The following is a 7,601-nucleotide window of genomic DNA, read 5'->3' on the forward strand; positions in this document are numbered from 1 at the left end:
ATAGAGGCCTTTAGCCTATGCAGCGACGCTTTGTGGACTGGAGGCCTAAGAAATCAGAGAAAGGAAAAGAAATAGATAATGTAAGGTTGCGGAAACGCAAAGAGATGAGCAAGTTACGAGTAATATAATAATAACGACGATATTGTAAACGATTAAGAGAGAGTCAAAGAGGTATGGACGGATGCGCGATTTCAACCGTTAAAACGAATCGACTTTTACAAAATTCTCAGAACAAACGAATAAGATTTGGGTAAATATGGGTAAGTGAAAAATACAAAACTTTTCTTCTACATCGTAAACGAGTGAAAATTTTCCAGTGACCTACGCACTTTACATTCGCGCATCCACGGAACGTTTACCCCTTTGAACGCAAATTCACGTTTGTTTGGTTTTTATTGTCAGAAGTTTCTATTTTTTCATACTATGGTAAGGAACGATAATATTTACTATTAAATATGTATGTACGTGTGAGTGTGTGAACAATATGCAGGAGCTGCACAAGAATGAGAAATGGCGAGAAAGAATCCGAAAGGGGCAAGGATAAGAAAAGAAGGGAGATGGAAAGAATGAATTAAGACGAAGAGGAGGAGGAGGAGAAGTATTGAAATTAATGATGAAGTTTAACGACTATTGAATGAATTGTTTACTATCTTGTCCGCATGTTAAGTGCTGTTGGTAATATCGATAGATGTTAATTAATATTATCAATTGGTAGATTGCGGATTTTTATGCATTTGAAGATACAAAAGTACCCAGAATTCATATAAAATACAATTATTCAAAATATAGTATTCGTTATAATATTGAGTAGGTGAAATAGGTCTTTGCTTAGATTCCATTCCTTTTATTTGTGTCTATAAAAATATGAATTTGCATAAAAATTCGCGGCCTGTTAATTAATAACACTGGATGGAACGAGGAGAAAACTCGGAGAAAGGGAGAACAGAATATGCACCAAATTGGCATTAAATTGCAAGCCTATAGAATGGGTTGCATATGTACGAAGGACAAACGAAATGTAAGAGGAAAGAATAGGAATGAATGAAAGAGTGAAAGAGAGAGAGAGAGAGAGAGAGAGAGAGAAGGAAAGGATGCAAGTGTGGAAAGAAAGAGGGAGAAAGAGAGAGAGAGAGTGAGAGAGAGAGCGAACGAAAGGGAAACAATTTTTTTCTTGTTATAAACTAAGTGTGCCTAGTCAATAGAATATATCCCGTCAATTTTAATATTATATATATTATATATATTATATATTATTACGATTATATTATTTAAACTTGATACCGTAATATAATGTGAAACCTATCGGACATGAAAAAATAATGATACGACAATGATTGTGCTGTGTTGTACTACGAAATGTTGGCCTGTGACTATATTTGTAGCTATTATACGTATGTACACGCATAAAAAAATAGATATCACTCGTACGTGCATATATATATATATATAAGATGTATATGTTTATATACATGTACGTAAGTTGTGCAACCTTTTTGTGCCGTCGCGAAATATTCCAATGAAAGACTGTCAAAAATCATGAAAACGCTAAACGTTTGTTTGAACTACAATCAACTTTGATATTGGGAAATTAATAAAATCAAAAGTTAAAATTACTATTCAGTAATTTTTTAATTAAGAAATATATTTTCTTATTTCAGATTCCAGCTTACAAGTTATATTCTGTTTAACGATAGTAAAATGACATAACATAATTGTAAAAGTAAACGTTACAATTGAAATCTATTGGTTTAAGAAACAGATCAACGATTTGGCGATTTAATGATTTTCTGATTCCTGACCGGCAACTTCAACTGCAACTATTTATATTTCACTGTGAATTCGCTTGTGAATAGAAATTTGGCATGACGAATTTTGGATACGAACGAGGAACCCCAATTGTAAAGACTTCATTCCGTTTCTACTGATATTTTTAAGGGTAGTCGTTTAAAATCGAATCAAAAGTGGATTTTTACGCTTTTTGTTTCGATTATGGCAAATTCTAGTCTGTAATTTTGTTAATTTGTTTAGTTCCATAAGACTCGCAAATTCTTTATAATAATCTTGCTATCGGTAATAGTTTCTTTGTGAAGAATAAAAAGGTTAAAAAAAGATCACGTTGATAGGTTCATTTTTTATACTTACCATGATTCCAACGTTCTTATTCCATGAAAACGAGAAATGCACAGTAACCTTTAATTCGTGAAATTGTTTTCGTCTCTTGTGCCAGAATCGTTAATAAAAATTGGAAAATAGAAAAATGTAAAGCAAAACGTAAATGAAATGTTTCAACTTTCGTTTTTGTTTTAAAGGGAAACTGGATATTTATGTAGAAAAGGGGATCTCAACTCCAAAAACTTTGATCTTGAGATATACATATATTATGAAAGGGAAGATGCTGACTGACGTGTATTTACTTCGTCCGAGGCGTGGGATGATCGTGACTTAAAAGTTGTTTTCTAATGTTTTTAATTCCACCACAAAATTTCACACGCATTTACATATATTTTGAGTATACTACATTTTTAAGGAAATGTGAAAACGTTCTTTGGACCCAGATTAAAATGAATACCCGTTTAATCTCCGCAGGAATCATACTGCAGCTTTGCGGACGACAGCAAGACGACACAATATCGAATAGAAGAGGCAATAAAAATTCGAAACGGTACGTCACAAGAGAAAGAATGGAAACGTGAATTTCGGGGAATAACCCTTGAAGACGAATCGTTTCATCCGACGTGTTCTCTTGAAAAATCTATTCGGTAATGCTTTCGTCCTACTTGCGAGAATAGCGACGGAACGAAAAACGCTACTGCGAATATTAAATAACAATATGAAAAAGGAATGTTGATAAGGAAAGTGATGGAAAGATAAAAGATAGCGAGCAAATAGAGAGCAAAGGAGAAGGAGAAAGAGAGAGAAAGAAAGAGAGAGAAAGAGAGAGAGAGAGAGAGAGAGAGTTTTAAAAAAATAAAAACGGGAAGAAAAAAAGAGTACACGCTGAGCGAAATTTATTTTTTCTAATAAAAAGTCGTCTCACTCTCCCTCTACCCTGTTGCACGTGAAATTGATATTGTTAACAATTGGCTTTTAAACAATGTTACAGAAAGAAGAAAGATGGCAGATCAACAGAATGAAATGGGGATAAAAGCAGAAAGAACGGATGAACGAATGATGAATATGTATGCGTATGTGTGCAAGTATGTATAAGAATAGAAGAATGAAAGAATGCGAACGAAAGAAAGAAAGACTAATTGGGTCATATCAAGGTTGGTTATGGAGTAAGGAGGCTATTTATTTAAAATGTAACTAAATGGTCTGTTTTAATGTGTCACGGGCTACACGTACTGTACTATAATATCTAACAATAAAGTATTTTGTTTGCTTCAAAAACACCAACCTGTTCTTTTTCATTCGGTCATTTCAAGCTTAGAATATCGTATCGTTTCATACCTTGTTCCAGCGCCTCTTAAACATTTTCCATTCGTGAACCCATTTGGACAGCGAAAACATCATGCGGACCTAGTTATAATATTATACATTAAAAGGTACATTAAATAAATATATAAACAAAATATGAATTGGTAATAAATCGAGGAATTTTTATTTTAAACAATTTTTTATTATATTTATAATTTCGTTACTTATTACCATTTATCAGGAGAAACTCAAAACATATTGACGAGGTAAATGTGCTTGTTTATTTTTCCATAGAGAATTAAATCTTGACTAAATATTTAGTTATGTATAATATATAATAAGAGAAAGAATTATTGATAAAAAGTAAAGAAGGTGAGAGCATTTTAAACATTTGACTCCCGTTATTATCTTCTTTTTAACAGCACTGCATTTATTCTGTTACATCTCTATTTTTTAAACATAATTTTATTTTTTTTACACAATTTCTCTATTGCAGATACTGTGACTATTGCAAGATATTGATTGTAAGTATGGTTCTAACAATAAGATACGTAACTCATGCGATGTATTAGGAGTACATACATTTCCAATTTATAGGATTAAAACGTAAAAGAGTCTAAGCAAATACATTGCGAGTATCAGGAAGACAAAATTCTCCATAAAATTAATTTTTTAATTAGATACTGAAACGAAAAATTAAAAAGCATTAGATATTAAAAGGAGAAGGAGACGAGAATAGAAGAGAAGGGATTAAATTAAAACGTAAGTATAGAGTGAATTAATACAATGAATGTGTTATAATATTATGTACATTTTTAATGGGGTATTATAACATATACATATTTATACGTGTGTATATTTGTGTTTTGTTCTTTCATTTACGAATAATTTAAATCTATGTATAATTTATCAATTTTTCATATAGAATTTTCCCAATATGCAAAAGATTGATAACGATTAACGATCGAAGATTAATTATTGAAGACTATTGCAGATTCATAAAATTGAAGATTGCTGCGGATTAAGCGACCAATTCTCTTCACAAATCAATATATAGTTTTATTGGGAATGATATTTGTTAATCAGAATGTATACAATCCATCGAATTAAGTATATTTTCACAGCCATAAAATAAGATTTAATAGGTAAAAAAGCTTTAATATAAAATTTGTACATATTCATTCATATATCTAGAAAGTGGTTAAAATGCATAAAGACACGATGGTAAAATATAAAAATAAATCTTTTTGATTCCATATTTCACATAAGAAAAGAAATGCATAGGTCCAATCAGTGTTGCTTTTGAATCTTATAGCGCATTTTTTTCAAAAAAACCTTTGTTCCCACAATGTAGTACAATATACAATAAGAAATTGTCTTTTTCTGCTAGATGATATAATTTAATCTAGATCGGTGAAAAGAAAGTTCATAATAATAATAATGGTATAGATAGACGATAAGACACAACGCTTCCACAGCTTTCTTTAGCTTTTGAAGTAGCTTCCCTTTCGTTTTATTTCGTATCATTATACACGAAATATTAACGTGTATAACAGTAGCTTTGTACTAAAGTAATAGGGAAATAATCTGTGAGTATAGAAAGGACAAAATATAATGGTAATGGGCGCAAGCAAAAAGTTCGTATAATAGAATATTTGGATAATAGATCTTGGAAATGAATCTTGAAAGAAATGGTAATAATATTGTACGCGAAGTATACAATGACAAGTTAATCTCAATTAAATCGTACGTCAAGAAGTTAAGCTCGTATGAAAAGAGCGCTCGAGTTTGATTTTGATTTATGATTTGTTCTAAGAGATAATTGATAAAGCACCGATTTAATCTACTGTTATACACGTTCGGTTAGCTAGGCTTAAAACTTTTAATTAATGTATGATAATGCTTTAGGATCGGTATATTGAATCACTAAATTGTGAAAGATTTTGCGCGATTGTTTAATCGACCCTTTCATACCTCTGCAACTTGATAAACTCGTCATCTTCTCGCTTATACCCCTACTAGTTTTATAATATCGATTATTATATAAATTAAATTTTTACCCCAAAAAAATTTGATTAACGTGCAGATTATTTTCCTATTTCCAATTTCTATTCCAGGTTCTTGCGAAATTAATTATATGTAGATATGGACTTGGACCGCATTACCTTCTACGTTGACATTGTTCAAAATATTTCATACTTCTTATATCACGTGTAAAATTCTTCATTTTCGACCTGTGCAAAAATAATCTTGTACTATAATTTTCCGTATTTTTATTAGTACTCCGCTATTGTTTACTTTACTCGTGTTTCTCATATAATATGCAAAATTTTGTGAATTATACGAAACTACGATAAAATTTCATTGCGCAATAAAAGTATTTCAAACTCTACAATGTTTCCGCAAAATTATTGTTTAAAGTTTATCCACGAACAACTTTCTGTAGAAATATCTTTCAGTAGGAAAATGATTTCTCCTTTCTTTACGATTCAATTGTTATTGCTAGTTTATAAACTTGATAACAACTACTCTTAACTTTCTTTCTTTAAAAAAGAAAAATGGAAACTTTCTAAAGAGGCGATTTTTATTAATTTATACTTATACATACAACGAATAAAATGCCGCTGTACATGTTTACTTTTATACGAAATTATGCGTCTGCGTATGTTATATATCCAGCAAAACATATTCCCTAATAAAAGTTTCTACTAAAAATTCAAACAATCGATAACTCCTTTGTTGTTAACCAAAATCTATATCTGCGATCATATACAGAGTGTTTCATTTTTAGCGACTCACGCAAATATTTCACAATCTACGCGTTACTCGAAAAAGTGTTTCAAATAAAACTTACTTTTGTAATGTCACGAATCCTATCTTAGTGGACGTGCCTTTGAAATTTCAAGGCGAACTTCGTTTTCTTTTTTTAAATGGAACTATATATCTTTCCACACATTGTTCGATGCAATTTGTTAATTCTCCGCGAAAAAGTATTAACGTACTTGTTAAAACAAGATATTTTAACTTTGATTTTGTAAAACTCGATATGAGAGAGGAAAGCATAAAGGAGGAGTAATCAGGCAATCGGAATAATTTGTGTAAACTAGTATGAATCAGCGTAGAAAATAATTTGAAATAAATGATTATCATCGAATAGCTTGAATGCATCTGATTACTTGCGTTTCGTAATATTTTCCCCTTTATATCTTGAAAAGGAAGACGAATCGAACCATGGAATATACATATAAGATCTTTTACTCAAAATGACTTCCCAAAAACATGTTGACAAGGTTCACCGGTTGAGATCTGGAGCAGCCTGTACATGATACATCTGAACTCGAAAAATATTGGTTCAGTTAATTAAACTGCATGCTTATTCATTTAAACTTGTTCTGCAAATGCATATAAATGTATTAGCGTATATAACATGTAAAATAAAGAGTTTGAAATTAATAAAAAATACATAACAAATAAATAAATATTTATATTCTTATTCTTATTCTTATATTTCTTATATGTATTTCTGATAGATATAATTGTCCAATTAATTACATACCATCCATATAACCAAATACATATAAAATAACTTTTTAAATTCTCTCGTTTGATATTACAATTTCCTTCCTCCCACCATCTTACGCTTCTTTCCTTTTTCAATCCTCTCATGGATATCTTATATCCTCGACCAGCGCTCATCCTCCTCTCTCATAGCTTTTATAATCTCTGGTTTCTCTCCCACCACATCGCTCTCTGTTACCCCCTATCTATTTTTTCTATCTTGTCTCTCCCCTTCCCTACGCCTCTCCTTTCCGTTCTTTATGTCTACAACGCTCCGTTCCTTTTTACGTATAACCTGTCTTCGTCGCTCCTCATTTCCCCTATTTCACCATAAAATACACCCTCGAAGAGCCGACATTGCAGAGTTGAACGTCGACATAGGGGAGTCCCGGCTTCCCTACTGTTCCTCGTCTCTCGTCGTCTCTCCTCGTCCCCCCTTCCGCTCACCCTTTCTCCCTCTCTCCTGGCTGGCCTCTTCTCTCCTACTCTGATATTAATTTCTCTCTCGCTTCGGCAATGTCTCTGGCCACGATTCCACCCCTCGCAAAGCGACGCGATCGATGGAGCGTCGCCCGCGGTGAGTAACCCGTCGACGGGTTCTCCTGCTTGCCGAGTAACACGCGCAT

This window comes from Bombus terrestris, chromosome 10, assembly GCF_910591885.1.
Source record: "Bombus terrestris chromosome 10, iyBomTerr1.2, whole genome shotgun sequence".
Taxonomy (NCBI): domain Eukaryota; kingdom Metazoa; phylum Arthropoda; class Insecta; order Hymenoptera; family Apidae; genus Bombus; species Bombus terrestris.